The sequence below is a fragment of the Pinus tabuliformis genome, chromosome 5_2, assembly GCF_031772625.1.
Source record: "Pinus tabuliformis cultivar Carrire ecotype Pingquan chromosome 5_2, CPIR1, whole genome shotgun sequence".
NCBI classification, from domain to species: Eukaryota; Viridiplantae; Streptophyta; class Pinopsida; order Pinales; family Pinaceae; genus Pinus; species Pinus tabuliformis.
The window spans coordinates 268,271,603-268,285,883 of record NC_142306.1 but is presented as its reverse complement, the minus strand read 5'-3'; the positions used below and the strand labels follow the sequence as shown (position 1 = coordinate 268,285,883).

Sequence of the window (14,281 nt, the reverse complement as noted above, 5' to 3'; positions counted from 1 at the left end):
GACCCAAAAGTTTTCCCAGAAAAAATGGCAGGATTCTGGTGCCTAGTTCTTGCCAAATTGCGCCCTCATTAAGCCTGCCACATGGGTAAGTCAACCCACAACTTTGACTACCTCTATCTTCCTCATCCGGACTCATATTGGGGTGTCATTCGCAACGTTGGAATTAGGGCAATGAGCACTTCGATTTGATGTCAATTTAATTAACTTTCTTCCACTTTGAATTTTGAGCCTTTTCCATGCCATTGGTGTTTGGAGATCCACCTGGATCAACTGTACGAATCCAAGTCCTCATAAGAAGGAAATATATAATTTGATGCACTTGGATATCCATAAACACATGTTTTAATGGAAACATATATGACTTGGTGATGGTTATATGAAGTCTCAACTTGAATGAAGTATATGGAATCATTTGACAGGTTATGAGGATTGTGAGATCAATGATGAACTTCAAATGCAATATTGTCATCTTAAAAGAGGAAAGAAATATGAATAATATATTTGTCACTTTGTTCCTGTACATGTGAAATTCAACTACCTTATATATGATCACTTCTTGAAACAAGAGGTTGAACATCCTTTAGATTTGAAGTAGGTTGATCAAGTATATCGTGAAATAAGGAATGATGAGACATGGATGTTAGAAGTTGAGAGGTATTCCTTGAAACAATAATACTTCCACTTGGATCATATTTAAGCTTAGCATTATGCACATTGAAATGGTCTTGAAAAATCAAGTGATCAACTTTCATTCTAGGCTCTATGCAATTGCTGAACCATTCCAAGTTCTCAAGAGGAACTAGACCATGGGAAATGGGTGGAGGTTAAATGGAAGGATCAACAATTTGATTTTTCATATTTTCCAACTTCAACATTTTCACCAAGAGGCACCCAAATTGATACTAGAAAAGGAGGAGGATAAGGAAACAAAAGGAATAATAGGTTCCTCCTCATAAAATTTGGGGTATCTAATGGTTTAAAGAAGTTGGGGAAGTATAGTGATTTGAGGGTTCAGATTCAAATGATCTCAAAGTGAGTAAGATCAAAATATAAAAAATTTCCATCATGAAATATGAATCAATCACTCCCTCGGGAAATTCATAGCAAAGTTAAATAAATAAATGAAGAAAATCCTCTACAGATTCATCAAGATTCATTATAAGATGATTGATTCTATCACATGCATTTTGATAATCATACCTGTCAAAGACTTGATGATGCTCCAAAGTGATTTTTTCAAATGAATGAATGAAAGAAGTTGGTAAATTCTGAAACCATGTATTAAAACGACCTTCAAGAGTGTGAGGGTGAAAAATTTACTAGAAACATCTTCACAATCGATTTCATAATATTCAAAAAATTGATGAAACAAGGATATGTGTTGATCTATGAATGTTTCACCTTTGCCATCAAACTTCAAATTTGACAAGTGATCAATTAATTCCACGGGGATTGAAATTTTTTATTTTTTCGAAATCAGATTATGATTTGAGACATAGTGATTTGAGATAAGAGATTCAAGTAGATTCGATGGGCATAACCTGTCATTTGGCCCTCCTTGTAGCACCAACTATTGACGACGCTAGAAATCCAACAACCAAGGGGGTCTCCTCGATGTGAAGAACCAATTAGACCTCACACCATTTGGAGTAGGAGCTGTGATAGGAAATACGGTCGACTGCCATTTTCCTTTGGGATTTCCCTTAGCTCTCATTATTAACATACGAGGTTATGCAAATATTCTTTGAAACAAGAATGTAAGTCAACAATGTGAGGCATACAATTGTGAGGTATATAAGGTACTTTCGTGGAAAGGAAAAAGAGAGTGAGTCCCTAGAAGAAAAGTAGTAGTTCTATCCTAAAAGAGGCACACAAGAGCAGAAGTGTAACACCCTCATCCCACATACACCCAAGTAACCATGCCAATTGGGGTAAACATGAGACAGGAGGCTACTATGATTAGATTCAACCTCATAGGTAAGCTTAAGGAAGTGGAATCGGTGGAACAAAACATGCAACCATTGGACACCATCAACAAAACTTTCAGGAGACAAGTCAGCTACTCAGACAACCTATCCCTCGGTCCAACTATGGTTATGGACAAATTGAGGATTAGTCACTCTCATAGGTCTGACTTCCATTGAATTTGATCTAAACTTACTAGTGACTCCAGGATATAAGCCACTTTTTCAAACACAGAGCCCATGCCACTCCCCAAAATGGAACGAAAGCTCAGCATTAAGTAAAGTAAAGGGAAACAATGAAGCAAAAACAAATAGTTGATCAAGGCCTTAATGAGACCCATACTAGCCATGACAAAAATTTCATCAAACATATCATTGACATGTAACCTACAGGTGTAAACCACAGAGTTAAGTGTACGGATCTCTTACTTATCTAAGAATCATCATGAACCATTGTTTCCTCATCTCATTTTCTGTCTTATCACTTATTAGATCATAGATATAATATCCATTCAAATACAAGTAAAAATATGTTGAGTTCGAAACATAGTTGCTGCCATAAAATGAACATATAACTAGCATAATAGGAACATAATTACAATAAACATATTAGCCATCAAAATCCATATAGACACCAATACATTTACACATGAAAATTAATGCAATGAATTTCTCATTAGTCAATGCAATGAACCAACTGGAGATGAGACTACCACATTCCACCTGACCATAAATTGGTTGATCCAAGTCTCTCCTAAGCGAATCACCCTCGTTCCATATTCCAAGTATGAATGTGGGACTCATAGAACACAATAAAAACAGTAATCAATGTCGATGACACTAGTGTTCTTCGCCTACACCGGGAGGAATTTGAGTCCCTCCTAGTCTCTCAAGCTTTACCATGCATCTGTAGTCTAATTCAGGGATCACTAGGCCCTACACTGAGACATACTCTCCAGGATTTATCATGCATTCCATCCTGGAATCAGTAGGCCCAATAGAGAGAAAATACACCTCTTGGCTTTACTATATATCCTACCATTCACCGGCAAGGATTCCTAAGCCCACTGAGGCACATAATCTAGCTTTACCGCAACCCACAGTTTGGTTTAGGGGCTACTAGGCTAGTAGCTTCATGCATCATTAGTCTAGTTCAGGGACCACTACCACCGTGTGTTTGTAAATTTGATGACCCACCCCACTCAACTTTGAATCCAATCCGACCATTCCACACAAACTGCATGACAGAACCCATATCATCAAAGCTATCAGGAAATGGCAAGGCTAGGCTAAGAGTATTGTCACACCTAGAAAAACCCATGCTATGGTAGAAAAGAAACACACAAAATCCCATGCATGCCAAATCTAGCAAGGAAAATACACATGCAAGTTGATACCTGTAATGAATCTTGCTGTAGATACCTGATCCTGCCTTTCCCTACTTGATATTTTCTTCCTCTTGTCATCTTTTCCTTTCTTTCTCCAATGCTAAAGTGCTCAATGAAAACCCTAAGTGTCCATGAGTATGAGAGAGATAGAATAATGGGAGAGCTCCAAAACTAAACTGACAAAAGGTTATCAACTGATCCTCATAAGCCTTTTTATGAATGAGACCTCCATTTTCTTCATTTTCCATTATTTTCCTTCCTTTTCCTCCTCACATGCAACCTATGAAATTTCACCTCCTTTTTCTCCTAATTTCCATTATTTCCATAAATAAATGTGCCAAAAATTCCATTTTTCCTTTAAATTCCTTAGCCATTTCCTTTGACAATTTCCTTAGCCATAAACAACCAAATGAACACCCCTTAGGATGTCTTGCCCAACATTCAGCTTGGAAGAAGTGTCCCATTCATCCGCGGTTATTTTTTTTAACTTTTATTACATGAAATTTTCACCAGGCCTATTACAGAACCCTCCTCATTGTGGGACAATATCCTCAGTGTTCAATGCCACATATACTTTAGAAACTTGTTGAACGAAGACATACTGCTCATCGAGCTTTATAACACAATTCAATGCAGTATTTACAATGAAAGGTCTACTCAAGAGAAAAGAACATCATGGCAACATGAAAACATATCGCATATTGGAGCTTTATATCAAAACTCATTACAGTATTTACAATGATCATCCTGTTGAGTGTCATCTCATATGACATCATAACATAATGATAACATAACCACATGATATCATAATAACATAGTGGATATTTATAACACATCTCATTTTGGTATTTACATCCATACACGAGTGTACATATAACAACTCCATCAAAATATATATACCAAAACATATGCCAAATCATATATGAAAACATATATCAAACGTATACTAATATCATATCTAAGCATATATATTAAAACATCATATAGCACATATCAACCATCATAAAGCATATATCGATCACCATAAAGCATATATTGAACCAACATAAAACAAATACTAAACCACCATAAAGCAACTACAAAACCACCATATTAAGGTTTTTTTTCGTCGACCGGAAAACAAGGAAGGATACATGGCCCACATCTGATCTGCCATCTCCCATGTAGCTTCATCTCCCCCAAAGTGCTTCCATTACACTTTAACTTGCTCAATTTCTTGATTTTGGAGCATCAACACCTTTTTCTACAATATACACTGAGGCTATGAATTGAATTATCCATCCGGTTCCACCTGCAATACAAACTAGTCAATCACATGATCAACATATTTAACATACTTCTTAAACAATGAGACATGGAAAACATCATGGACTATCACTATTGGAGGTAGTGTAAGTCGATAGGCTACTGGTGCAATCCTCTCAATGATACTGAAGGGTCCAAAAAATCGTGGTGCCAGCTTGGCACTTGAGCCAATCCGTAAGGGTCTCTTCTTCGGTTTGATGCGCAAGTACACCTGTTCCCCAACCCAGAACTCCATACAACCTGTTCCTATTTGCATAACTATTATGCCTATCCTGTGATTCCTTCAAATTATCCTTGATCACCTACATCTCTTGTTACATGTCTACCAACATATCTAGTCCAATCAATACTCTGCTAACCAGATCACACCAACTAATGGGAGGGTTACAACTCTACCCATATAATGCCTCAAAGGGGATCATCCTCAATGAATCCTGGTAACCATTTTTGTATGCAAAGTTGACCAAAGTGAGATACTCTTCTCATTTCCTCTACTGATGCATCACATACATCCTCAACACATCCTCTAATATCCTGTTGACCCTCTTTGTTTGTCCATCTATCTGTAGATGATAAGATGTGCTGAAGGCCAACTTAGTTCCGAAACCTACAAATAACTCTTTCCAAAACTTGGAAGTTAACTTCACGTCCTTGTCTAACACAGTATTCTTTGTAACACCATGTATCCTAACCACACCTCGGATGAATACATGTGCCATATCACTAGTTGAGAATGTAGACTTTACCGTAATAAAGTGTGCAACCTTTGTTAATCTCTCCACATGACCATCATGTAATCATGTTGCTTCACTATCTTTGGTAAACCTGTGATGAAATTCATGGAAATTATCTCCCATTTCCACACAGGAATAGAAATTGGCTGTAGCAATCCACCTAGATGTTTTCACTCTACCTTCACTCATTGACAATCAAAACATTTAGCCACAAACTCTACTACATCCTTTCTTAGGTTCAACCAATAGTAATACCTCTTCACCGATGTGAGTGTCTTCTGATAACCTGAGTGACCTGAATAAAGTTTCACATGAAATTCCCTTAAGATCACCTTCTTTCATTCACTACTATTCGGTACATATATCCTGTCTTGGAACCTAACCAATCCCTCTACTGTAAGACAATAGTCCATGCCCTGTTTATGTACACCTACACCTATACCTGCACATGTGCCTATACCTGTACTACCACCTGTACCTATAAAACTACATGTACTTGTACCTATACCTATACTTGTACTTGTACCATGACCTGTACATGTACCACGACCTATACTTGTACCTGTACTATCACCCTACTGCAACTGGTGCACAATCTCAACATACCTAACATCTTACTATACTTCCTGCAAGATCCTATATTGTAAGTTTGTCCATAAGAGCTCATAGCTTCCAAGTGATGTACTTGTACCTGTATGGTAAGAGCATCTACCACCCTATTCTCTTTACCCTTGATGTACCTAATCTTAAATTCAAACTCGCTAATCATGGGCAACCGTCTAGCATGATAGACATTTAGATTTGATTGGTCAAACAAATATCTCAACAGAATGTGATCAATAATAAGCACAAACCACATGCCAAGAACATACTGTTTCCACATCTTCAGTGCATGTATAATCATTGCCAACTAGAGATCATTTGTTGACTAGTTATGTTCATGCTTATTTAGTTTCTGGGACTCATAACGTACCACCTGTCCATCCTTCATAAGGACTCCATCAATTCCTCTCTTGCAAGCATTTGTACATACTATGAACTCTTTTTCTAGATCTACAATCTATAGAACTAGTGCACGTGTCAACAACTACTTGAGCTACCCAAAGCTAGCCTCACACTCTTTAGTCCATTCAACTTCTTACCTTTCCTCTACAATGATGTAATGGGATAAGAAATTTGTGAGAAGTTCCTGATGAACCTCCTATAATATCTTTCCACACCCATGAAAGATCTCACTTCACCCACACTCTTAGGAGCTATCCACACCATGATGGTCTTCATCCTCTCATAATCCACTGCAATTCCCTGCTTGGAGACCACATGTCCTAATTAGTGTAACTCAGTCTGAGAGAAACTACATTTGTTGAGATTAGCATACAACTATCTCTCTCTCAACAACCTCAATACTACTATTAAGTGCTCGACATGCTCTTCCTCATCTTTAGAATATACCAATATATCATCAACGAACACAATAACAAACTTATCCAAATATGGATGAAACACACTATTCGTCAAACACATGAATGTGAATGGATCATTAGTTAAGCCAAATGGAACAACAACTAACTCATAATGCCCATACCTGATCCTGATCTCAGTCTTGTAAATGTCCTCCTCTTTGATGTGTACCTGATGATATATGGATCTCAAGTCAATCTTCGAGAACACTGTTACTCCCTTCAGCTAATCGAACAAGTCATCAATCCTCAGCAAAGGGTACTTGTTCTTGATAGTCACCTTATTAATTGCCTATAATCAATGCATAATTTGAGGGTACCATCTTTCTTCCTCACAAACAAGACCAATGCACCCCAAGGTGATACACTTGGCCTAATGTATCCCTTGTCCAACATTTCCATCAGCTACAATTTTAACTCAACCAAAATAGGTGCGCTCATCCTGTAAGGTTGTTTTGATGCTGGATATTCCCCTAGCACTAACTCGATCGAAAAGTCTACCTCCCTGTGAGGTGGAAAATTTGTAATGTCTTCAGGGAAAACATGTTGAAACTACTGCAACACTGGGTACCTGTTCAACACATTTCAATCCTCATCCTCCTTCCCTTATCACTAGAAATGTGCACTGCAAATGGATTGCACCCTTTCCTACAGCTACACTTTGCTTCCATATATGTCATAATCCTAACTGATGTGGATTTCTTCTTACCTTTCAAGACTCTTGGTTCTCCATTGTCATCAACTAACTCAATATCTTTGTCATAGCCGTCAACCTTAGTTCTATGTAGATACAACCAATCCATGCCCAATAACATATTGTATGAACCCAATGGTAATAAATTCAAATGTGTTGTTGTAGGCATACCATTCAAATCAACTGTGCAAGATCTTACTGAATTATGAACTCGCTTCTTTGAACCTATAAGCAACTACACTAACCACTTGACTCTACATGCAACTCCTTATTCAACCCACACTTACCCACCAAGTTAGGACTAACATAGCTATAATTAGATCTAGGGTAAATTAGAATAGAAATAACAGTTGGAAATAATTAATTCCTACTTGTCAATGGTTGTACTTTTCTATTTGAGGAGTTTGTTCCTATGTAATAGGAATTTAGTTTCTCCTAGTTTAGTGTGTGGTTGAGAGAATCTCTCAACCACACTACTGTACGTCTAATATAGCATTCCTATCTTAAGACTACTAATTGTATAAATATGTGTGTAATCATTCAAGAATTAATAGAATATATTGACTGTATGTAATTTTATCTTGGTATCAGAGCCCGTGAGGGCCTGGCCCCTCCTGGGCTTGGCCCTTCCTGGGCTGAGGGAGATAATTGAGAAATATTTGTTTTTAGTTTTTGAGTTTGTCCACCATCGATTATACAGCGCGGAGGTTGCATTGGCAACCAGCTCCCTGGAAAGCACAGTGGCAGTGTGGTGAATCTGTTTTCTTCATCCATCTATGTGGAGGTGGAGACCGTGAGACTGCAGTGGAGGTGGAGACCGTGAGGCTGCAGCGAATCAACCGCGTGCTCGTAGTGGATCGCGGTTTATCTGCGTAGAGATTTAAATAATCTGTTTGGCATCTTTTGCATCGGCGGTGTGGAGTTGCCTTCGACCTAGCCGTGAAGGAGGCAGGATCAGATCAAAAGCAGTGGATCTGTGGAGCAGAGCGTGGAGCAGATCGTGGCAATTAACCGAGAGTCGCTGAGGGTCGTATGGACCTGCTAGGCCGTGAGGAGATTATGTTGCGGAGATTAGGGATCTGCTCATGAAGTTTGGATCCGTTTCTTGTGAGGAGTTTTGTAACGCAGGAGGTTGGAAATTACAACAATGTCATGGAGAGCTGCAGACACGTCCTGGTGGTCGTGGAGTGCTACCGAGAAGTTGAGTTATGGTGCAACGTTGGTCTGTTGGTTTCATGTCCGATTTGAGCACTGGAACCCGTAGTTGGTCATTGTTTAGGAATGCACACAACAACTCTGTCAGTGGCAGCTTGAACCCCTATGAGTGCTGGTGCAAGAAGGCTGAAGTGGTGCCTTGAATAGTTTCCGTGAGTGTGTTGAGCTGTGCAACATTCCCCTTTGGCGCCGACAGACTGGATTTCGATGGGTTCGCTGCCCTACACCGTTCGGTAGGAGATCAGCTCTGCGGCTACGACGCCCCGACGATTGGTAATTGGATCCACTTTATGCGGCTGCCTGTATTTGTTTGAGGCCGAGATCCTGTGGCTGTCGGTCGTGCCTTCACGGAGGAGCTGTCTGCTAGTGAGAGCTCATTAATAAATTGCACTCCAAATGCAGATCGTAATATGGTTCTTGGCAAGAGGTTTTTTGTGACTCCATCAGATTCTGTTACCATTATTGCAGCAAATGCAGTTGAAGCCATTCCATACTTCAGCTCTGGATTGAAAGGTGTTGCAAGAAGCATGCCGACATCAGCTGCACTTGATGTAGTTGCAAAAAGTCTTAATCTTAGGTTTTTTGAGGTGCCCACTGGCTGGAAGTTTTTTGGAAATTTAATGGATGCTGGAATGTGTTCTGTTTGTGGTGAAGAGAGTTTCGGCACTGGTTCTGACCATATCCAAGAGAAGGATGGAGTCTGGGCAGTTTTAGCATGTCTTTCAATTCTAGCTTACAAAAATAAGGATAACCTTGATGGCGGGAAGCTTGTCACTGTAGAGGACATAGTCCGTAACCATTGGGCTTCTTATGGTCGCCACTATTATACACGTTATGACTATGAAAATGTTGATGCAGGTGCTGCCAAGGAGCTCATGTCACATTTAATTAAGCTGCAGTCTTCTCTCCCTGAAGTTAACAAATTAATTAAGGAAGTGAGGCCAGATGTTTCTGGTGTCGTGGATGCCGATGAATTTGAATACAAAGATCCGGTTGATGGTTCAGTTTCCAAACACCAGGGTGTATGCTATCTTTTTGAAGATGGATCTCGACTGGTATTCTGGCTTTCTGGTACTGGATCTGTAGGTGCAACCATTCGGTTGTATATTGAGCAATATGAAGCGGAGTCCACCAAGATCGGACGTGATTCACAAGTGGCGTGTTAGTAGTACTTGCTAACAGACCAGTGATCTGTTGTGGTTGGGAGCCGACGGTGATGCCGAACAGTCAGCAGTCCTGGTAATGGTGGGTTGAAAATTGCGATGGCGCTCCAGGTCGAACATCAAAGATCTGGTAATTGAGAGCTAGACGGTGTCAAAATTTGTATGCTGGAAGGCCGTGAGCAGCCATGTTGGAGCTGCTAGATATATAGAGAAATTTATGCTATTGTCGAAATGTTTTTTGTAATTCTCTGATGATGTATTGATTAACTGTCATGACAATGAAACTAGTTGTAATTTAAGTGATAGTAGTGTGACCAACTATTGTCACAATGTTGAGTGTGTTGGAACTGGTCATTCCAACACTAAGAAGATTTGCAGGGAATGGTGAACACATGACAGTGAAAACGACATCAATTGGAGCTACATCAGAGATTGGAGGATGATCAAGATCGTGTTGCAGATTGCTAGCAAGCATGAGGAAGTATGCTTGAAAACAGTGACTAGCCTTGATACTGTGAGTAGGGGAAGTGGCATTATGTTGCGATGCCAGGAGAATTGGATACTGAAATGCGATGGAGGATTGGACTGTGGAGTCCTGAATTATTGTTCCTGAAGGGAAAATTGTGTTCTCTTTGTGTGGCTGTGAGTGCCTATGTTCCGGTTTCTTTATCCCTCACAGATGAGCTAAAGGAGCAGCACCAACGTTTATGGTGGACAACAAAGTAGATTTTTGTTTTGTTTTGTTTGAGTTAGTGTGGTTTGTGGAATAGACTCCCTAGCATGTTATTGCAATAGTCATTGTATGTACTCAGAAACTCCAAAATGTAGAATCAGATGTAAGATTTGTAAGGGCATCTGAAAGTTCGTGGTGATCTTAAAACCACTTTGTAATGGTTTATGGTGAGCCTGAAACCATATTTTATCACTTGAAAGTGAGGGTTGGTGGTGAGCCTGAAACCATCTTTTGTCACTGAATGTGAGGGTTGGAGGTGAGCTAGGAACCATCTATATAGTCTTTGTGACTGAAGTGCCTTTGTGGCCAGCTTGCCTTTGTAGCTGAATGGTTGGTGGTGAGCCAGAAACCATCTATATAATCTTTGTGACTGAAGTACCTTTGTGGCTGAATCGCCTATGTGGCTTGAGGTGCCTTTGTGGCTGTGTGTACACGGCAGCTTTGTGCTCGTAGGAGAAAGTGGACTGCAGAACACCTGGCTCGGACTCAGATGTTTTTTTTTCTTAGTAGAAGGGGATTAGCATTTTTTCGCGCTAACAGAAATGCCAAGAAGGCCAACTGGCGCGACTGTTAGGCCATTAATCGCACCGATTCACCTTCAAGGGGATCCGTGGGATCGGAGAAGTTGTGGATCTGTCTGAGGGTGGCAGATTGTGTTTTTGGAGGTTTTGTACATGCAATTCTGATAGTGGTGGATTTGACTATCATGACAAGTAGTCATTAAGGGGGGGAGTTGGAAATAATTAATTCCTACTTATCTATGGTTGTACTTTTCTATTTGAGGAGTTTGTTCCTATGTAATAGGAATTCAGTTTCTCCTAGTTTAGTGTGTGGTTGAGAGAATCTCTCAACCACACTATTGTACGTCTAAGATAGCATTCCTATCTTAAGACTACTGATTGTATAAATATGTGTGTCATCATTCAAGAATTAATAGAATATATTGACTGTATGTAATTTTATCTAGTTCATAGCCGTCAACCTTAGTTCTATTTGGATACAACCAATCCATGCCCAATAACATATTGTATGAACCCAATGGTAATAAATTCAAATGTGTTGTTGTAGGCATACCATTCAAATCAAATGTGCAAGATCTTACCGAATTATGAACTCGCTTCTTTGAACATATAAGCAACTACACTAACCACTTGACTCTACATGCAACTCCTTATTCAACCCACACTTACCCACCAAGTTAGGACTAACATAGCTATAATTAGATCTAGGGTAAATTAGAATAGAAATAACTTGATCGAAAATCTTACCATCCATCTCAATGATAGATTTCTCGTATTTCTCATTCCCATTTTCCACTGATGCATAAATACATGGAATACTATGATCAACATCCCCAATAGTCTGCACCTCCTGTGCATAATATGTCTTAGGCATTCCACCCTGATGTTGCGGACAATCTCTCCTAAGGTGCTCCTCACCACATGTCCAACACTCCAACCGACCAGTGCCCTCACCTTTATGTTGATGCTGCTGTTGTTACACTAAAAAATGTCACCATGGCTATTATAGTTAGTATGGCTCTATCAACAGTCATGCTATCCTCTTGGGCAAGTCTTATGCCTCAGCTCTCCATGTCAAACTCCAAAAAGAGAGGAAGCCTTTGTAAATGTGTTTATCTCTGGGTACGCAGATTCTCTCGGCCTTACCTGCGTATACGCACCTAATGTTCACAAAAACTACATACTTGTACACTCTGTATGTAAAGGGGCAGGTGTGTACCCCTGTAAAGGTCAAAAGGCACAAGTTTCATTCCAAAAAAGTTACTTGTGGTCATTTCTAGAGGCTTCTAGAAGTATGTTTGACATGTATGAAGCGCCTCCAGATGGTTCATGTATCCCTACCAAAGAGGAACTTATCCCATCAATAAGGGAGCTATCCCATCCAAAGAGGGGATTATCCCATTGATGGTGGACCTGATTAACTTCCTCTTGAGCACTATAAATACAAGCATTGGGCCAGAAGGAGGAGAGGTTGAAAGCTAAACATTTCTAAGGGTAGATGTTGCTGGAATTAGGACTCCCATTTAGAAGCTTGTGAGGAGAGATTGCCATCTTTGCTTGTTCTATTTGGAAGTGGGTGAGCTTTGTCAAAGTAAAGGAGAACTCTTGATTCTCCCTGGGAGGGACTTGCACAACACCAAGGCTCAGGTTGTAATTGTTCCTTTTGTTTCCTATTAATGCAAATGAGTCCATTCTTCTCAATAACTTGTTATTTATGAGTTGTTTCATGTACTCCTTGGTCTATGTGTTAAATATGTTTTATTTTATGAGATTATCAAGTGCTATTTAATCATTTGATTGTTAGTGAATGCAGGTTTCGAAGTGAAGGAGGAGCTCATCCGGATCAGCGAGGCTGGACTGCTACAACAACGTTGGACTACAGGTAGGACCTAAACACTTGATTTCTCGTATAGTAAATGCATGTTTAGAGAAGGATTGCTCTTGTTTGTCTTGTTTGTCACTAGAGAGTCTTAGGCTCCTAGGGAGGTTGGTTGTGTCTGCACTATCGACTCTTTCCACCTGACAAAATGGTGACTCCGCTGGGGACTCCATTGATGTGAAAGTTTTTTCCTTTGTATGCAACTTTGATCTAAGAAAAGTCATTTATTTTCTGGTTTTTGGCTCTGTGACTTTGTATTTGGGTGGGTTAGCTTAGGGTTAGATTGAATTTAGTTTTTCTTGGTTTTTTCAGTAGTATGCACCCTCTGAGTATTGCATAGTGCGTACCTGTACGCACTGTTGCTGTGTGCACAGAGCGGGCCCGCACCTGTCTTAACAGGTTGCCTGCGTACCATGCTAAAAATTAAGAAATTTCCATTTTTTACATTTTTCCTCTTAGATTTTTCTTTTTCTTAGTTTTACTGCCCAGATCCATTAGTCTCCTGTCAAAGATCTTCACCTGAACTTGTTTCGATAGCATTGAGTGTTTTAGTGGATTTCATAGAAGTTTAAGCCCTAGGGTTTGATTTTTGAGTAGGTCCTGTAGTGACTTTGGCGGTAGAAGTTGTCAAGCCTTAGATCTCTCTGGTTTTGTCAGCCTTCTTAGGAGTCGGACCTGTCATAAAGTCTACCTGTGAGAGAAACTTACCTTTGAGTTGTCTCTTTGGCAAATTTCGAAATGCTTGTTGATTGAGTATTGAATTCGATTTTACAAAAAGAACAAAAAAATTTGAGTTTTGTTTTGACTGGTCTTTTGATTCTGCATTAGCTGGTCCTTGGCTTGATTGTGGTCAAGAAAAACAACCTAGAATCCTCCTTGTAGGCTTTTGCCTCGTTAGGTTTGCTTTAGAGTAAATTTCCTTTTGATTTGCTTGTAAGTCAATTTTTCATAGCTTTTATAGATTTTGAGATTGATTTTTGTTAAAATAGATTTATATGCTTTATTAAATAAGAAAAATACAAAAACATCTCCTTTGAAAAGTTTTGTTTCAAGTAGATTTGGGGTATTTTGAAAGAAAAAGAATTTTTCGTGCACGTAAGGAGTGGTCATGTTTGTATGCTTGGAAAGATAAAGGGAATTGTTTCTTTGATTGTCTTTACTAAGAAAGTTGTTTTCTATAAAATTTGCATTCTCCAACTCTGTTAGTTAGGAGTTTCATTGAAAG

At 39.4% G+C, this 14,281-nt stretch overlaps 1 pseudogene; it reads left to right on the top strand.

Annotated features, from left to right (window-relative positions):
* The first annotated feature begins 9,161 nt into the window (after nucleotides 1-9,161).
* Nucleotides 9,162-9,926, top strand: LOC149158552 (phosphoglucomutase, cytoplasmic 2 pseudogene; annotated as a pseudogene).
* The last annotated feature ends 4,355 nt before the right edge of the window (nucleotides 9,927-14,281 follow it).